At 44.8% G+C, this 20676-nt stretch overlaps 1 protein-coding gene across 4 annotated transcripts in view; it reads left to right on the top strand.

The window, feature by feature from the left end:
• Positions 1-20676, top strand: part of RNF111 (ring finger protein 111) — a 689804-nt gene that overhangs the window by 509609 nt on the left and 159519 nt on the right. The gene's annotated exons all lie outside the window — the stretch shown is intronic.

Consider the following 20676-nt stretch of genomic DNA (forward strand, 5'->3'; position numbering starts at 1 on the left):
AGCTCCATCCAGAGGTGTTTGCACAGTTGATCCAACGTTGGGGCAAACCAGAACTGGATCTCATGGCGTCTCTCCAGAACACCAAGCTTCCTTGTTACGGATCCAGGTCCAGGGATCCCAAGGCAGCGCTGATAGATGCTCTAGCAGCGCCTTGGTCCTTCAACCTGGCTTATGTGTTTCCACCGTTTCCTCTGCTCCCTCGTCTGATTGCCAAGGTCAAGCAGGAGAGAGCATCAGTGATTTTGATAGCACCCGCGTGGCCACACAGGACTTGGTATGCAGATCTGGTGGACATGTCATCCTTTCCACCATGGACTCTGCTTCTGAGGCAGGACCTTCTACTTCCGGGTCCTTTCAACCATCCAAATCTAATCGAGTCAGTCATTGATACCTTAATACAGGCGCGAAAGCCTGTCACCAGGAAAATCTATCATAAGATATGGTTTGAAATATCTTCATTGGTGTGAATCCAAGCGTTTCTCATGGAGTAAGGTCAGGATTCCTAGAATATTATCTTTTCTCCAAGATGGATTGGAGAAGGGTTTGTCAGCAAGTTCCTTAAAGGGACAGATTTCTGCTCTGTCTATTCTTTTGCACAAACGTCTGGCTGAGGTTCCAGACGTGCAGGCGTTTTGTCAGGCTTTAGTCAGAATTAAGCCTGTGTTTAAACCTGTTGGCTCCGCCTTGGAGTTTAAATTTAGTTCTTAAGGTTCTTCAAGGGGTTCCGTTTGAACCTTTGCATTCCATAGATATTAAGCTCTTATCTTGGAAAGTTTTGTTTTTAGTAGCTATCTCCTCGGCTCGAAGAGTTTCGGAGTTATCATCTTTACAATGTGATTCTCCTTATCTCATTTTTCATTCCGATAAGGTAGTGTTACGTACCAAACCTGGTTTTCTACCTAAGGTGGTATCTAATAAAAATATCAATCAGGAGATTGTTGTACCGTCACTGTGTCCTAATCATTCTTCAAAGAAGGAACGTCTTTTTCACAATCTTGACGTGATTCGTGATTTAAAGTTTTATTTACAAGCTACTAAAGATTTTCGTCAAACATCTGCATTGTTTGTTGTCTACTCTGGACAGAGGATAGGCCAAAAGGCTTCGGCAACTTCTCTTTCTTTTTGGCTAAGGAGTATAATACGCTTAGCTTATGAGACTGCTGGCCAGCAGCCTCCTGAAAGGATTACAGCTCATTCTACTAGAGCGGTAGCTTCCACATGGGATTTTAAGAATGAGGCTTCTGTTGAACAGATTTGTAAGGCGGCGACTTGGTCTTCGCTTCATACTTTCTCCAACATAGGTGTGTCCGGTCCACGGCGTCATCCTTACTTGTGGGATATTCTCTTCCCCAACAGGAAATGGCAAAGAGCCCAGCAAAGCTGGTCACATGATCCCTCCTAGGCTCCGCCTACCCCAGTCATTCTCTTTGCCGTTGTACAGGCAACATCTCCACGGAGATGGCTTAGAGTTTTTTAGTGTTTAACTGTAGTTTTTATTATTCAATCAAGAGTTTGTTATTTTAAAATAGTGCTGGTATGTACTATTTACTCAGAAACAGAAAAGAGATGAAGATTTCTGTTTGTATGAGGAAAATGATTTTAGCAACCGTTACTAAAATCCATGGCTGTTCCACACAGGACTGTTGAGAGGAATTAACTTCAGTTGGGGGAACAGTGAGCAGTCTCTTGCTGCTTGAGGTATGACACATTCTAACAAGACGATGTAATGCTGGAAGCTGTCATTTTCCCTATGGGATCCGGTAAGCCATGTTTATTAAGATAGTAAATAAGGGCTTCACAAGGGCTTATTAAGACTGTAGACTTTTTCTGGGCTAAATCGATTCATTATTAACACATATTTAGCCTTGAGGAATCATTTAATCTGGGTATTTTGATAAGATTATATCGGCAGGCACTGTTTTAGACACCTTATTCTTTAGGGGCTTTCCCAAATCATAGGCAGAGCCTCATTTTCGCGCCGGTGTTGCGCACTTGTTTTTGAGAGGCATGACATGCAGTCGCATGTGTGAGGAGAATAAATCACAAGAAATCCCCCTTTAGACAGCTCCAGACTTTTATAGTGTACATAACCAGCAGCATCAATCCTTAGAGTATTTAAAGCGGTATTGTGAAGACTCACCAACGTAAGTAAATTCAAGCGGATACCAAGCAGCCTATTCAGCCTCCGGATCGTTCACCACTCTGTGGGTCCCCGGGCCGGTACGAAGCACCTTAGACTGCCGTTGCTGTATCTTTTTATCAGGTAAGTCCCAAACTCCGTGAGAGCCTCCGCCTCTGTGAATGCCTGTTGACACACACCGGCGTCTTACGATGACGTCATCAGCCGGTCAGTAAGCCGGGTACTGCAAGCCTTTGTCCTGGAGAACGCCGAGGTTTAAGCTGGTTGTTTAGACGGCAACAACATCAAAAAAGAAATCCAGCAAACCTCCCAGGCGTATAATCAATCAAAGATTTATTTGGAAAACCGTGCACAAAAACATATAAAAAAAGGTAAAACATACAGAATGTCCCAACAACCTGGAACAGATAAAGGAATCTGTTCCAGGTTGTTGGGACATTCTGTATGTTTTACCTTTTTTTATATGTTTTTGTGCACGGTTTTCCAAATAAATCTTTGATTGATTATACGCCTGGGAGGTTTGCTGGATTTCTTTTTTGATGCATGTGTGAGGAGCTCTGATACATAGAAAAGACTTTCTGAAGGCGTCATTTGGTATCGTATTCCCCTTTGGGCTTGGTTGGGTCTCAGCAAAGCAGATACCAGGGACTGTAAAGGGGTTAAAGTTAAAAACGGCTCCGGTTCCGTTATTTTAAGGGTTAAAGCTTCCAAATTTGGTGTGCAATACTTTTAAGGCTTTAAGACACTGTGGTGAAATTTTGGTGAATTTTGAACAATTCCTTCATATTTTTTCGTAATTGCAGTAATAAAGTGTGTTCAGTTTAAAATTTAAAGTGACAGTAACGGTTTTATTTTAAAACGTTTTTTGTACTTTGTTATCAAGTCTATGCCTGTTTAACATGTCTGAACTACCAGATAGACTGTGTTCTGAATGTGGGGAAGCCAGAGTTCCTTCTCATTTAATTAAATGTGATTTATGTGACAATGACAATGATGCCCAAGATGATTCCTCAAGTGAGGGGAGTAAGCATGGTACTGCATCATTCCCTCCTTCGTCTACACGAGTCTTGCCCACTCAGGAGGCCCCTAGTACATCTAGCGCGCCAATACTCCTTACTATGCAACAATTAACGGCTGTAATGGATAATTCTGTCAAAAACATTTTAGCCAAAATGCACACTTATCAGCGTAAGCGCGACTGCTCTGTTTTAGATACTGAAGAGCATGACGACGCTGATAATAATGGTTCTGAAGGGCCCCTAAACCAGTCTGATGGGGCCAGGGAGGTTTTGTCTGAGGGAGAAATTACTGATTCAGGGAACATTTCTCAACAAGCTGAACCTGATGTGATTACGTTTAAATTTAAGTTGGAACATCTCCGCATTCTGCTTAAGGAGGTATTATCCACTCTGGATGATTGTGACAAGTTGGTCATCCCAGAGAAGCTATGTAAAATGGACAAGTTCCTAGAGGTCCCGGGGCTCCCAGAAGCTTTTCCTATACCCAAGCGGGTGGCGGACATTGTAAATAAAGAATGGGAAAGGCCCGGTATTCCTTTCGTCCCTCCCCCCATATTTAAAAAATTGTTTCCCATGGTCGACCCCAGAAAGGACTTATGGCAGACAGTCCCCAAGGTCGAGGGAGCGGTTTCCACTTTAAACAAACGCACCACTATACCCATAGAAGATAGTTGTGCTTTCAAAGATCCTATGGATAAAAAATTAGAAGGTTTACTTAAAAAGATGTTTGTTCAGCAGGGTTACCTTCTACAACCAATTTCATGCATTGTCCCTGTCGCTACAGCCGCGTGTTTCTGGTTCGATGAGCTGGTAAAGGCGGTCGATAGTGATTCTCCTCCTTATGAGGAGATTATGGACAGAATCAATGCTCTCAAATTGGCTAATTCTTTCACCCTAGACGCCACTTTGCAATTGGCTAGGTTAGCGGCTAAGAATTCTGGGTTTGCTATTGTGGCGCGCAGAGCGCTTTGGTTGAAATCTTGGTCAGCTGATGCGTCTTCCAAGAACAAGCTACTTAACATTCCTTTCAAGGGGAAAACGCTGTTTGGCCCTGACTTGAAAGAGATTATCTCTGATATCACTGGGGGTAAGGGCCACGCCCTTCCTCAGGATCGGCCTTTCAAGGCCAAAAATAGACCTAATTTTCGTCCCTTTCGTAGAAACGGACCAGCCCAAAGTGCTACGTCCTCTAAGCAAGAGGGTAATACTTCTCAAGCCAAGCCAGCTTGGAGACCAATGCAAGGCTGGAACAAGGGAAAGCAGGCCAAAAAACCTGCCACTGCTACCAAGACAGCATGAAATGTTGGCCCCCGATCCGGGACCGAATCTGGAGGGGGGCAGACTGTCTCTCTTCGCTCAGGCTTGGGCAAGAGATGTTCTGGATCCTTGGGCGCTAGAAATAGTCTCCCAAGGTTATCTTCTGGAATTCAAGGGGCTTCCCCCAAGGGGGAGGTTCCACAGGTCTCAGTTGTCTTCAGACCACATAAAAAGACAGGCATTCTTACGTTGTGTAGAAGACCTGTTAAAAATGGGAGTGATTCATCCTGTTCCATTAGGAGAACAAGGGATGGGGTTCTACTCCAATCTGTTCATAGTTCCCAAAAAAGAGGGAACGTTCAGACCAATCTTAGATCTCAAGATCTTAAACAAGTTTCTCAAGGTTCCATCGTTCAAAATGGAAACCATTCGAACAATTCTTCCTTCCATCCAGGAAGGTGAATTCATGACCACGGTGGATTTAAAGGATGCGTATCTACATATTCCTATCCACAAGGAACATCATCGGTTCCTAAGGTTCGCATTCCTGGACAAGCATTACCAGTTCGTGGCGCTTCCTTTCGGATTAGCCACTGCTCCAAGGATTTTCACAAAGGTACTAGGGTCCCTTCTAGCTGTGCTAAGACCAAGGGGCATTGCTGTAGTACCTTACTTGGACGACATTCTGATTCAAGCGTCGTCCCTTCCTCAAGCAAAGGCTCACACGGACATCGTCCTGGCCTTTCTCAGATCTCACGGATGGAAAGTGAACGTGGAAAAGAGTTCTCTATCTCCGTCAACAAGGGTTCCCTTCTTGGGAACAATAATAGACTCTTTAGAAATGAGGATTTTTCTGACAGAGGCCAGAAAAACAAAACTTCTAGACTCTTGTCGGATACTTCATTCCGTTCCTCTTCCTTCCATAGCGCAGTGCATGGAAGTGATAGGCTTGATGGTAGCGGCAATGGACATAGTTCCTTTTGCGCGCATTCATCTAAGACCATTACAACTGTGCATGCTCAGTCAGTGGAATGGGGACTATACAAACTTGTCTCCGAGGATACAAGTAAATCAGAGGACCAGAGACTCACTCCGTTGGTGGCTGTCCCTGGACAACCTGTCACAAGGGATGACCTTCCGCAGACCAGAGTGGGTCATTGTCACGACCGACGCCAGTCTGATGGGCTGGGGCGCGGTCTGGGGATCCCTGAAAGCTCAGGGTCTTTGGTCTCGGGAAGAATCTCTTCTACCGATAAATATTCTGGAACTGAGAGCGATATTCAATGCTCTCAAGGCTTGGCCTCAGCTAGCGAGGGCCAAGTTCATACGGTTTCAATCAGACAACATGACAACTGTTGCGTACATCAACCATCAGGGGGGAACAAGGAGTTCCCTGGCGATGGAAGAAGTGACCAAAATCATTCTATGGGCGGAGTCTCACTCCTGCCACCTGTCTGCTATCCACATCCCAGGAGTGGAAAATTGGGAAGCGGATTTTCTGAGTCGTCAGACATTGCATCCGGGGGAGTGGGAACTCCATCCGGAAATCTTTGCCCAAGTCACTCAACTGTGGGGCATTCCAGACATGGATCTGATGGCCTCTCGTCAGAACTTCAAAGTTCCTTGCTACGGGTCCAGATCCAGGGATCCCAAGGCGGCTCTAGTGGATGCACTAGTAGCACCTTGGACCTTCAAACTAGCTTATGTATTCCCGCCGTTTCCTCTCATCCCCAGGCTGGTAGCCAGGATCAATCAGGAAAGGGCGTCGGTGATCTTGATAGCTCCTGCGTGGCCACGCAGGACTTGGTATGCAGATCTGGTGAATATGTCATCGGCTCCACCATGGAAGCTACCTTTGAGACGAGACCTTCTTGTTCAAGGTCCGTTTGAACATCCGAACCTGGTCTCACTCCAGCTGACTGCCTGGAGATTGAACGCTTGATCTTATCGAAGCAAGGGTTCTCAGATTCTGTTATCGATACTCTTGTTCAGGCCAGAAAGCCTGTAACTAGAAAGATTTACCACAAAATTTGGAAAAAATATATCTGTTGGTGTGAATCTAAAGGATTCCCTTGGGACAAGGTTAAGATTCCTAAGATTCTATCCTTCCTTCAAGAAGGATTGGAAAAAGGATTATCTGCAAGTTCCCTGAAGGGACAGATTTCTGCCTTGTCTGTGTTACTTCACAAAAAGCTGGCAGCTGTGCCAGATGTTCAAGCCTTTGTTCAGGCTCTGGTTAGAATCAAGCCTGTTTACAAACCTTTGACTCCTCCTTGGAGTCTCAACTTAGTTCTTTCAGTTCTTCAGGGGGTTCCGTTTGAACCCTTACATTCCGTTGATATTAAGTTATTATCTTGGAAAGTTTTGTTTTCTCCAACATAGGTGTGTCCGGTCCACGGCGTCATCCTTACTTGTGGGATATTCTCTTCCCCAACAGGAAATGGCAAAGAGCCCAGCAAAGCTGGTCACATGATCCCTCCTAGGCTCCGCCTACCCCAGTCATTCTCTTTGCCGTTGTACAGGCAACATCTCCACGGAGATGGCTTAGAGTTTTTTAGTGTTTAACTGTAGTTTTTCATTATTCAATCAAGAGTTTGTTATTTTCAAATAGTGCTGGTACGTACTATTTACTCAGAAACAGAAAAGAGATGAAGAATTCTGTTTGTATGAGGAAAATGATTTTAGCAACCGTAACTAAAATCCATGGCTGTTCCACACAGGACTGTTGAGAGCAATTAACTTCAGTTGGGGGAACAGTGTGCAGTCTCTTACTGCTTGAGGTATGACACATTCTAACAAGACGATGTAATGCTGGAAGCTGTCATTTTCCCTATGGGATCCGGTAAGCCATGTTTATTACGATTGTAAATAAGGGCTTCACAAGGGCTTATTTAAACTGTAGACTTTTTCTGGGCTAAATCGATTGATTATTAACACATATTTAGCCTTGAGGAATCATTTTATATGGGTATTTTGATATAATAATATCGGCAGGCACTGTTTTAGACACCTTATTCTTTAGGGGCTTTCCCAAAGCATAGGCAGAGTCTCATTTTCGCGCCGGTGTTGCGCACTTGTTTTTGAGAGGCATGGCATGCAGTCGCATGTGAGAGGAGCTCTGATACTTATAAAAGACTTCTGAAGGCGTCATTTGGTATCGTATTCCCCTTTGGGTTTGGTTGGGTCTCAGCAAAGCAGATACCAGGGACTGTAAAGGGGTTTAAAGCTTAAAACGGCTCCGGTTCCGTTATTTTAAGGGTTAAAGCTTCCAAAATTGGTGTGCAATATTTTCAAAGCTTTAAGACGCTGTGGTGAAAATTTGGTGAATTTTGAACAATTCCTTCATGTTTTTTCGCAATTGCAGTAATAAAGTGTGTTCAGTTTAAAATTTAAAGTGACAGTAACGGTTTTATTTTAAAACGTTTTTTGTACTTTCTGTTCAAGTTTATGCCTGTTTAACATGTCTGAACTACTAGATAGACTGTGTTCTGAATGTGGGGAAGCCAGAATTCCTATTCATTTAAATAAATGTGATTTATGTGATAATGACAATGATGCCCAAGATGATTCCTCAAGTGAGGGGAGTAAGCATGGTACTGCATCATTCCCTCCTTCGTCTACACGAGTCTTGCCCACTCAGGAGGCCCCTAGTACATCTAGCGCGCCAATACTCCTTACTATGCAACAATTAACGGCTGTAATGGATAATTCTGTCAAAAACATTTTAGCCAAAATGAACCCTTGTCAGCGTAAGCGTGGCTGCTCTGTTTTAGTTACTGAAGAGCATGACGACGCTGATATTAATATCTCTGAAGGGCCCCTAACCCAATCTGAGGGGGCCAGGGAGGTTTTGTCTGAGGGAGAAATTACTGATTTAGGGAACATTTCTCAGCAGGCTGAATCTGATGTGATTACATTTAAATTTAAATTGGAACATCTCCGCATTTTGCTTAAGGAGGTATTATCCACTCTGGATGATTGTGAAAATTTAGTCATCCCAGAGAAACTATGTAAAATGGACAAGTTCCTAGAGGTGCCGGGGCTCCCAGAAGCTTTTCCTATACCCAAGCGGGTGGCGGACATTGTTAATAAAGAATGGGAAAGGCCCGGTATTCCTTTCGTCCCTCCCCCCATATTTAAAAAATTGTTTCCTATGGTCGACCCCAGAAAGGACTTATGGCAGTCAGTCCCCAAGGTCGAGGGAGCGGTTTCTACTTTAAACAAACGCACCACTATTCCCATAGAGGATAGTTGTGCTTTCAAAGATCCTATGGATAAAAAATTAGAAGGTTTGCTTAAAAAGATGTTTGTTCAGCAGGGTTACCTTCTACAACCCATTTCATGCATTGTCCCTGTCACTACTGCCGCATATTTCTGGTTTGATGAACTGCTTAAGGTGCTCGATAGTGACTCTCCTCCTTATGAGGAGATTATGGACAGAATCAATGCTCTCAAATTGGCTAATTCTTTCACTCTAGACGCCTCTTTGCAATTGGCTAAGTTAGCGGCTAAGAACTCTGGGTTTGCTATTGTGGCGCGCAGAGCGCTTTGGTTGAAATCTTGGTCGGCTGATGCGTCTTCCAAGAACAAGCTACTAAACATTCCTTTCAAGGGGAAAACGTTGTTTGGTCCTGACTTGAAAGAGATTATCTCTGATATCACTGGGGGTAAGGGCCACGCCCTTCCTCAGGATCGGCCTTTCAAGGCAAAAAATAGACCTAATTTTCGTCCCTTTCGTAAAAACGGACCAGCCCAAGGTGCTACGTCCTCTAAGCAAGAGGGTAATACTTCTCAGGCCAAGCCAGCTTGGAGACCAATGCAAGGCTGGAACAAGGGAAAGCAGGCCAAGAAACCTGCCACTGCTACCAAGACAGCATGAAATATTGGCCCCCGTTCCGGGACCGGATCTGGTGGGGGGCAGACTCTCTCTCTTCGCTCAGGCTTGGGCAAGAGATGTTCTGGATCCTTGGGCGCTAGAAATAGTCTCCCAGGGTTATCTTCTGGAATTCAAGGGACTTCCCCCAAGGGGGAGGTTCCACAGGTCGCAGTTGTCTTCAGACCACATAAAAAGACAGGCGTTCTTACATTGTGTAGAAGACCTGTTAAAAATGGGAGTGATTCATCCTGTTCCATTAAGAGAACAGGGGATGGGGTTCTACTCCAATCTGTTCATAGTTCCCAAAAAAGAGGGAACGTTCAGACCAATCCTAGATCTCAAGATCTTAAACAAATTTCTCAAGGTCCCATCGTTCAAGATGGAAACCATTCGAACTATCCTTCCTTCCATCCAGGAAGGTCAATTCATGACCACGGTGGATTTAAAGGATGCGTATCTACATATTCCTATCCACAAGGAACATCATCGGTTCCTAAGGTTTGCATTCCTGGACAAACATTACCAGTTCGTGGCGCTTCCTTTCGGATTAGCCACTGCTCCAAGGATTTTCACAAAGGTACTAGGGTCCCTTCTAGCGGTGCTAAGACCAAGGGGCATTGCAGTAGTACCTTACCTGGACGACATTCTGATTCAAGCGTCGTCCCTTCCTCAAGCAAAGGCTCACACGGACATTGTCCTGGCCTTTCTCAGATCTCACGGCTGGAAAGTGAACGTGGAAAAGAGTTCTCTATCCCCGTCAACAAGGGTTCCCTTCTTGGGAACAATTATAGACTCCTTAGAAATGAGGATCTTTCTAACAGAGGCCAGAAAAACAAAGCTTCTGGACTCTTGTCGGATACTTCATTCCGTTCCTCTTCCTTCCATAGCTCAGTGCATGGAAGTGATCGGGTTGATGGTGGCGGCGATGGACATAGTTCCTTTTGCGCGCATTCATCTAAGACCATTACAACTGTGCATGCTCAGTCAGTGGAATGGGGACTATACAGACTTGTCTCCGAAGATACAAGTAAATCAGAAGACCAGAGACTCACTCCGTTGGTGGCTGTCCCTGGACAATCTGTCTCAAGGGATGATGTTCCACAGACCAGAGTGGGTCATTGTCACGACCGACGCCAGTCTGATAGGCTGGGGCGCGGTCTGGGGATCCCTGAAAGCTCAGGGTCTTTGGTCTCGGGAAGAATCTCTTCTACCGATAAATATTCTGGAACTGAGAGCGATATTCAATGCTCTCCAGGCCTGGCCCCAGCTTGCGAGGACCAGGTTCATACGGTTTCAATCAGACAACATGACGACTGTTGCGTACATCAACCATCAGGGGGGAACAAGGAGTTCCCTAGCGATGGAAGAAGTAACCAAAATAATTCTTTGGGCGGAGTCTCACTCCTGCCACCTGTCTGCTATCCACATCCCAGGAGTGGAAAATTGGGAAGCGGATTTTCTGAGTCGGCAGACATTGCATCCGGGGGAGTGGGAACTCCATCCGGAAATCTTTGCCCAAGTCACTCACCTGTGGGGCATTCCAGACATGGATCTGATGGCCTCTCGTCAGAACTTCAAAGTTCCTTGCTACGGGGCCAGATCCAGGGATCCCAAGGCGGCTCTAGTGGATGCACTAGTAGCACCTTGGACCTTCAAACTAGCTTATGTGTTCCCGCCATTTCCTCTCATCCCCAGGCTGATAGCCAGGATCAAGCAGGAGAGGGCGTCGGTGATCTTGATAGCTCCTGCGTGGCCACGCAGGACTTGGTATGCAGATCTGGTGAATATGTCATCGGCTCCACCTTGGAAGCTACCTTTGAGACGAGACCTTCTTGTTCAGGGTCCGTTCGAACATCCGAATCTGGTTTCACTCCAGCTGACTGCTTGGAGATTGAACGCTTGATTTTATCGAAGCGAGGATTCTCAGATTCTGTTATCGATACTCTTGTTCAGGCCAGAAAGCCTGTGACTAGAAAGATTTACCACAAAATTTGGAAAAAATATATCTGTTGGTGTGAATCTAAAGGATTCCCTTGGGACAAGGTTAAGATTCCTAGGATTCTATCCTTCCTTCAAGAAGGATTGGAAAAAGGATTATCTGCAAGTTCCCTGAAGGGACAGATTTCTGCCTTGTCGGTATTACTTCACAAAAAGCTGGCAGCTGTGCCAGATGTTCAAGCCTTTGTTCAGGCTCTGGTTAGAATCAAGCCTGTTTACAAACCTTTGACTCCTCCTTGGAGTCTCAATTTAGTTCTTTCAGTTCTTCAGGGGGTTCCGTTTGAACCCTTACATTCCGTTGATATTAAGTTATTATCTTGGAAAGTTTTGTTTCTCCAACATAGGTGTGTCCGGTCCACGGCGTCATCCTTACTTGTGGGATATTCTCTTCCCCAACAGGAAATGGCAAAGAGCCCAGCAAAGCTGGTCACATGATCCCTCCTAGGCTCCGCCTACCCCAGTCATTCTCTTTGCCGTTGTACAGGCAACATCTCCACGGAGATGGCTTAGAGTTTTTTAGTGTTTAACTGTAGTTTTTCATTATTCAATCAAGAGTTTGTTATTTTCAAATAGTGCTGGTACGTACTATTTACTCAGAAACAGAAAAGAGATGAAGAATTCTGTTTGTATGAGGAAAATGATTTTAGCAACCGTAACTAAAATCCATGGCTGTTCCACACAGGACTGTTGAGAGCAATTAACTTCAGTTGGGGGAACAGTTTGCAGTCTCTTGCTGCTTGAGGTATGACACATTCTAACAAGACGATGTAATGCTGGAAGCTGTCATTTTCCCTATGGGATCCGGTAAGCCATGTTTATTACGATTGTAAATAAGGGCTTCACAAGGGCTTATTTAAACTGTAGACTTTTTTTGGGCTAAATCGATTGATATTAACACTTATTTAGCCTTGAGGAATCATTTATTCTGGGTATTTTGATTTAATAATATCGGCAGGCACTGTTTTAGACACCTTATTCTTTAGGGGCTTTCCCAAAGCATAGGCAGAGTCTCATTTTCGCGCCGGTGTTGCGCACTTGTTTTTGAGAGGCATGGCATGCAGTCGCATGTGAGAGGAGCTCTGATACTTATAAAAGACTTCTGAAGGCGTCATTTGGTATCGTATTCCCCTTTGGGTTTGGTTGGGTCTCAGCAAAGCAGATACCAGGGACTGTAAAGGGGTTTAAAGCTTAAAACGGCTCCGGTTCCGTTATTTTAAGGGTTACAGCTTCCAAAATTGGTGTGCAATATTTTCAAGGCTTTAAGACGCTGTGGTGAAAATTTGGTGAATTTTGAACAATTCCTTCATGTTTTTTCGCAATTGCAGTAATAAAGTGTGTTCAGTTTAAAATTTAAAGTGACAGTAACGGTTTTATTTTAAAACGTTTTTTGTACTTTCTGATCAAGTTTATGCCTGTTTAACATGTCTGAACTACCAGATAGACTGTGTTCTGAATGTGGGGAAGCCAGAATTCCTATTCATTTAAATAAATGTGATTTATGTGATAATGACAATGATGCCCAAGATGATTCCTCAAGTGAGGGGAGTAAGCATGGTACTGCATCATTCCCTCCTTCGTCTACACGAGTCTTGCCCACTCAGGAGGCCCCTAGTACATCTAGCGCGCCAATACTCCTTACTATGCAACAATTAACGGCTGTAATGGATAATTCTGTCAAAAACATTTTAGCCAAAATGAACCCTTGTCAGCGTAAGCGTGGCTGCTCTGTTTTAGTTACTGAAGAGCATGACGACGCTGATATTAATATCTCTGAAGGGCCCCTAACCCAATCTGAGGGGGCCAGGGAGGTTTTGTCTGAGGGAGAAATTACTGATTTAGGGAACATTTCTCAGCAGGCTGAATCTGATGTGATTACATTTAAATTTAAATTGGAACATCTCCGCATTTTGCTTAAGGAGGTATTATCCACTCTGGATGATTGTGAAAATTTAGTCATCCCAGAGAAACTATGTAAAATGGACAAGTTCCTAGAGGTGCCGGGGCTCCCAGAAGCTTTTCCTATACCCAAGCGGGTGGCGGACATTGTTAATAAAGAATGGGAAAGGCCCGGTATTCCTTTCGTCCCTCCCCCCATATTTAAAAAATTGTTTCCTATGGTCGACCCCAGAAAGGACTTATGGCAGTCAGTCCCCAAGGTCGAGGGAGCGGTTTCTACTTTAAACAAACGCACCACTATTCCCATAGAGGATAGTTGTGCTTTCAAAGATCCTATGGATAAAAAATTAGAAGGTTTGCTTTAAAAAATTGTTTGTTCAGCAGGGTTACCTTCTACAACCCATTTCATGCATTGTCCCTGTCACTACAGCCGCATATTTCTGGTTTGATGAACTGCTTAAGGTGCTCGATAGTGACTCTCCTCCTTATGAGGAGATTATGGACAGAATCAATGCTCTCAAATTGGCTAATTCTTTCACTCTAGACGCCTCTTTGCAATTGGCTAAGTTAGCGGCTAAGAACTCTGGGTTTGCTATTGTGGCGCGCAGAGCGCTTTGGTTGAAATCTTGGTCGGCTGATGCGTCTTCCAAGAACAAGCTACTAAACATTCCTTTCAAGGGGAAAACGCTGTTTGGTCCTGACTTGAAAGAGATTATCTCTGATATCACTGGGGGTAAGGGCCACGCCCTTCCTCAGGATCGGCCCTTCAAGGCAAAAAATAGACCTAATTTTCGTCCCTTTCGTAAAAACGGACCAGCCCAAGGTGCTACGTCCTCTAAGCAAGAGGGTAATACTTCTCAGGCCAAGCCAGCTTGGAGACCAATGCAAGGCTGGAACAAGGGAAAGCAGGCCAAGAAACCTGCCACTGCTACCAAGACAGCATGAAATATTGGCCCCCGATCCGGGACCGGATCTGGTGGGGGGCAGACTCTCTCTCTTCGCTCAGGCTTGGGCAAGAGATGTTCTGGATCCTTGGGCGCTAGAAATAGTCTCCCAGGGTTATCTTCTGGAATTCAAGGGACTTCCCCCAAGGGGGAGGTTCCACAAGTCGCAGTTGTCTTCAGACCACATAAAAAGACAGGCGTTCTTACATTGTGTAGAAGACCTGTTAAAAATGGGAGTAATTCATCCTGTTCCATTAAGAGAACAAGGGATGGGGTTCTACTCCAATCTGTTCATAGTTCCCAAAAAAGAGGGAACGTTCAGACCAATCCTAGATCTCAAGATCTTAAACAAATTTCTCAAGGTCCCATCGTTCAAGATGGAAACCATTCGAACTATCCTTCCTTCCATCCAGGAAGGTCAATTTATGACCACGGTGGATTTAAAGGATGCGTATCTACATATTCCTATCCACAAGGAACATCATCGGTTCCTAAGGTTTGCATTCCTGGACAAACATTACCAGTTCGTGGCGCTTCCTTTCGGATTAGCCACTGCTCCAAGGATTTTCACAAAGGTACTAGGGTCCCTTCTAGCGGTGCTAAGACCAAGGGGCATTGCAGTAGTACCTTACCTGGACGACATTCTGATTCAAGCGTCGTCCCTTCCTCAAGCAAAGGCTCACACGGACATTGTCCTGGCCTTTCTCAGATCTCACGGCTGGAAAGTGAACGTGGAAAAGAGTTCTCTATCCCCGTCAACAAGGGTTCCCTTCTTGGGAACAATTATAGACTCCTTAGAAATGAGGATCTTTCTAACAGAGGCCAGAAAAACAAAGCTTCTGGACTCTTGTCGGATACTTCATTCCGTTCCTCTTCCTTCCATAGCTCAGTGCATGGAAGTGATCGGGTTGATGGTGGCGGCGATGGACATAGTTCCTTTTGCGCGCATTCATCTAAGACCATTACAACTGTGCATGCTCAGTCAGTGGAATGGGGACTATACAGACTTGTCTCCGAAGATGCAAGTAAATCAGAGGACCAGAGACTCACTCCGTTGGTGGCTGTCCCTGGACAATCTGTCTCAAGGGATGATGTTCCACAGACCAGAGTGGGTCATTGTCACGACCGACGCCAGTCTGATAGGCTGGGGCGCGGTCTGGGGATCCCTGAAAGCTCAGGGTCTTTGGTCTCGGGAAGAATCTCTTCTACCGATAAATATTCTGGAACTGAGAGCGATATTCAATGCGCTCCAGGCCTGGCCCCAGCTTGCGAGGACCAGGTTCATACGGTTTCAATCAGACAACATGACGACTGTTGCGTACATCAACCATCAGGGGGGAACAAGGAGTTCCCTAGCGATGGAAGAAGTAACCAAAATTATTCTTTGGGCGGAGTCTCACTCCTGCCACCTGTCTGCTATCCACATCCCAGGAGTGGAAAATTGGGAAGCGGATTTTCTGAGTCGTCAGACATTGCATCCGGGGGAGTGGGAACTCCATCCGGAAATCTTTGCCCAAGTCACTCACCTGTGGGGCATTCCAGACATGGATCTGATGGCCTCTCGTCAGAACTTCAAAGTTCCTTGCTACGGGGCCAGATCCAGGGATCCCAAGGCGGCTCTAGTGGATGCACTAGTAGCACATTGGACCTTCAAACTAGCTTATGTGTTCCCGCCATTTCCTCTCATCCCCAGGCTGATAGCCAGGATCAAGCAGGAGAGGGCGTCGGTGATCTTGATAGCTCCTGCGTGGCCACGCAGGACTTGGTATGCAGATCTGGTGAATATGTCATCGGCTCCACCTTGGAAGCTACCTTTGAGACGAGACCTTCTTGTTCAGGGTCCGTTCGAACATCCGAATCTGGTTTCACTCCAGCTGACTGCTTGGAGATTGAACGCTTGATTTTATCGAAGCGAGGATTCTCAGATTCTGTGATCGATACTCTTGTTCAGGCCAGAAAGCCTGTGACTAGAAAGATTTACCACAAAATTTGGAAAAAATATATCTGTTGGTGTGAATCTAAAGGATTCCCTTGGGACAAGGTTAAGATTCCTAGGATTCTATCCTTCCTTCAAGAAGGATTGGAAAAAGGATTATCTGCAAGTTCCCTGAAGGGACAGATTTCTGCCTTGTCGGTATTACTTCACAAAAAGCTGGCAGCTGTGCCAGATGTTCAAGCCTTTGTTCAGGCTCTGGTTAGAATCAAGCCTGTTTACAAACCTTTGACTCCTCCTTGGAGTCTCAACTTAGTTCTTTCAGTTCTTCAGGGGGTTCCGTTTGAACCCTTACATTCCGTTGATATTAAGTTATTATCTTGGAAAGTTTTGTTTTTAGTTGCGATTTCTTCTGCTAGAAGAGTCTCAGAATTATCTGCTCTGCAGTGTTCTCCTCCTTATCTGGTGTTCCATGCAGATAAGGTGGTTTTACGTACTAAACCTGGTTTTCTTCCAAAAGTTGTTTCTAACAAAAACATTAACCAGGAGATTATCGTACCTTCTCTGTGTCCAAAACCAGTTTCAAAGAAGGAACGTTTGTTGCACAATTTGGATGTTGTTCGCGCTCTAAAATTCTATTTAGATGCTACAAAGGATTTTAGACAAACATCTTCCTTGTTTGTTGTTTATTCAGGTAAAAGGAGAGGTCAAAAAGCAACTTCTACCTCTCTCTCTTTTTGGATTAAAAGCATCATCAGATTGGCTTACGAGACTGCCGGACGGCAGCCTCCCGAAAGAATCACAGCTCATTCCACTAGGGCTGTGGCTTCCACATGGGCCTTCAAGAACGAGGCTTCTGTTGATCAGATATGTAGGGCAGCGACTTGGTCTTCACTGCACACTTTTACCAAATTTTACAAGTCTGATACTTTTGCTTCTTCTGAGGCTATTTTTGGGAGAAAGGTTTTGCAAGCCGTGGTGCCTTCCATTTAGGTGACCTGATTTGCTCCCTCCCTTCATCCGTGTCCTAAAGCTTTGGTATTGGTTCCCACAAGTAAGGATGACGCCGTGGACCGGACACACCTATGTTGGAGAAAACAGAATTTATGTTTACCTGATAAATTTCTTTCTCCAACGGTGTGTCCGGTCCACGGCCCGCCCTGGTTTTTTTTTAATCAGGTCTGATATTTTATTTTCTTTAACTACAGTCACCACGGTACCATATGGTTTCTCCTATGCAAATATTCCTCCTTAACGTCGGTCGAATGACTGGGGTAGGCGGAGCCTAGGAGGGATCATGTGACCAGCTTTGCTGGGCTCTTTGCCATTTCCTGTTGGGGAAGAGAATATCCCACAAGTAAGGATGACGCCGTGGACCGGACACACCGTTGGAGAAAGAAATTTATCAGGTAAACATAAATTCTGTTTTTTAGTTGCGATTTCTTCTGCTAGAAGAGTCTCAGAATTATCTGCTCTGCAGTGTTCTCCTCCTTATCTGGTGTTCCATGCAGATAAGGTGGTTTTACGTACTAAACCTGGTTTTCTTCCAAAAGTTGTTTCTAACAAAAACATTAACCAGGAGATTATCGTACCTTCTCTGTGTCCAAAACCAGTTTCAAAGAAGGAACGTTTGTTGCACAATTTGGATGTTGTTCGCGCTCTAAAATTCTATTTAGATGCTACAAAGGATTTTAGACAAACATCTTCCTTGTTTGTTGTTTATTCAGGTAAAAGGAGAGGTCAAAAAGCAACTTCTACCTCTCTCTCTTTTTGGATTAAAAGCATCATCAGATTGGCTTACGAGACTGCCGGAAGGCAGCCTCCCGAAAGAATCACAGCTCATTCCACTAGGGCTGTGGCTTCCACATGGGCCTTCAAGAACGAGGCTTCTGTTGATCAGATATGTAGGGCAGCGACTTGGTCTTCACTGCACACTTTTACCAAATTTTACAAGTTTGATACTTTTGCTTCTTCTGAGGCTATTTTTGGGAGAAAGGTTTTGCAAGCCGTGGTGCCTTCCATTTAGGTGACCTGATTTGCTCCCTCCCTTCATCCGTGTCCTAAAGCTTTGGTATTGGTTCCCACAAGTAAGGATGACGCCGTGGACCGGACACACCTATGTTGGAGAAAACAGAATTTATGTTTACCTGATAAATTTATTTATACAAAGGTGTGTCCGGTCCACGGCCCGCCCTGGTTTTTTTAATCAGGTCTGATATTTTATTTTCTTTAACTACAGTCACCACGGTACCATATGGTTTCTCCTATGCAAATATTCCTCCTTAACGTCGGTCGAATGACTGGGGTAGGCGGAGCCTAGGAGGGATCATGTGACCAGCTTTGCTGGGCTCTTTGCCATTTCCTGTTGGGGAAGAGAATATCCCACAAGTAAGGATGACACCGTGGACCGGACACACCGTTGGAGAAAGAAATTTATCAGGTAAACATAAATTCTGTTTTTGGTTGCAATTTCTTCTGCTAGAAGAGTTTCGGAATTATCTGCTCTGCAGTGTTCTCCTCCTTATCTGGTGTTCCATGCAGATAAGGTGGTTTTACGTACTAAACCTGGTTTTCTTCCAAAAGTTGTTTCTAACAAAAACATTAACCAGGAGATTATCGTACCTTCTCTGTGTCCGAAACCAGTTTCGAAGAAGGAACGTTTGTTGCACAATTTGGATGTCGTTCGCGCTCTAAAATTCTATTTAGATGCTACAAAGGATTTTAGACAAACATCTTCCTTGTTTGTTGTTTATTCCGGTAAAAGGAGAGGTCAAAAAGCAACTTCTACCTCTCTCTCTTTTTGGATTAAAAGCATCATCAGATTGGCTTACGAGACTGCCGGACGGCAGCCTCCCGAAAGAATCACAGCTCATTCCACTAGGGCTGTGGCTTCCACATGGGCCTTCAAGAACGAGGCTTCTGTTGATCAGATATGTAGGGCAGCGACTTGGTCTTCACTGCACACTTTTACCAAATTTTACAAGTTTGATACTTTTGCTTCTTCTGAGGCTATTTTTGGGAGAAAGGTTTTGCAAGCCGTGGTGCCTTCCATCTAGGTGACCTGATTTGCTCCCTCCCATCATCCGTGTCCTAAAGCTTTGGTATTGGTTCCCACAAGTAAGGATGACGCCGTGGACCGGACACACCTATGTTGGAGAAAACAGAATTTATGTTTACCTGATAAATTACTTTCTCCAACGGTGTGTCCGGTCCACGGCCCGCCCTGGTTTTTTAATCAGGTCTGATAATTTATTCTCTTTAACTACAGTCACCACGGTATCATATGGTTTCTCCTATGCAAATATTCCTCCTTAACGTCGGTCGAATGACTGGGGTAGGCGGAGCCTAGGAGGGATCATGTGACCAGCTTTGCTGGGCTCTTTGCCATTTCCTGTTGGGGAAGAGAATATCCCACAAGTAAGGATGACGCCGTGGACCGGACACACCGTTGGAGAAAGTAATTTATCAGGTAAACATAAATTCTGTTTTTTCTAAATTCTATAAATTTGATACTTTTTGCTTCTTCGGAGGCTATTTTTGGGGGAGAGGTTTTGCAGGCAGTGGTGCCTTCCGTTTAAGCACCTGCCTTGTCCCTCCCTTCATCCGTGTCCTATAGCTTTGGTATTGGTATCCCACAAGTAATGGATGATCCGTGGACTGGATACACCTTACAAGAGAAAACAAAATTTATGCTTACCTGATAAATTTATTTCTCTTGTGGTGTATCCAGTCCACGGCCCGCCCTGTCATTTTAAGGCAGGTGTGTTTTATTTTTAAACTACAGTCACCACTGCACCCTATGGTTTCTCCTTTCTCTTTCTTGTCTTCGGTCGAATGACTGGTAGTGGCAGTTAGAGGAGGAGCTATATAGACAGCTCTGCTGTGGGTGATCCTCTTGCAGCTTCCTGTTGGGAAGGAGAATATCCCACAAGTAATGGATGATCCGTGCACTGGATACACCACAAGAGAAATAAATTTATCAGGTAAGCATACATTTTGTTATTTAGGATCTTGCAGAAGGCTCCTATCTCCGAGACATCTTTACAGATATGTCTCCATTCTTCATGTATGACCAAAAGTTGGGTTGGGAAGCCCCATCGGTACGGGATCCTTTTTAGCCTGAGGAGTTGTCAGGGGACTAAATTCTCTCCTTTGTTGGAGTGTTCTCTGGGAGATATCTGCAAAAAACTGCAGTACTGTGCCCCTGAATCTGATCGGCTGGTTTTTCTTCGAGAGACCCAATATCTCTTCCTTGTCACGAAAGTTTTTAAATTTAATGATGTCTCTCGGAGGGGCTGAATTAGGCGGTTTCGGGCGTAGCGCCCTATGGGCCCTGTCCCAAAGAATGATTTCTGAAGAGTTAGTCCCTTTCAAATGGTGGAATAGGGCCGGCAGATAGGTAGGTAAATCCTTTGGCAAAACGGATTCAGGGATACCGCAGATACGCAGGTTTTTCCTGTGGCTCCTGTTTTCTAAATCATCTACCTTATCATACAGCATTTCCATTGAGTGTTGTTGGTGATCATATCTGAGTTGTAATTGGTTAAACTCCTCTCTCATGGTTTCATTACAGTCCTCCTGTGCTTCCACCCTAAATCCTAATGCGTGGACGT

Source organism: Bombina bombina, chromosome 6 (assembly GCF_027579735.1).
Source record: "Bombina bombina isolate aBomBom1 chromosome 6, aBomBom1.pri, whole genome shotgun sequence".
In the NCBI taxonomy this organism is placed as follows: Eukaryota; Metazoa; Chordata; class Amphibia; order Anura; family Bombinatoridae; genus Bombina; species Bombina bombina.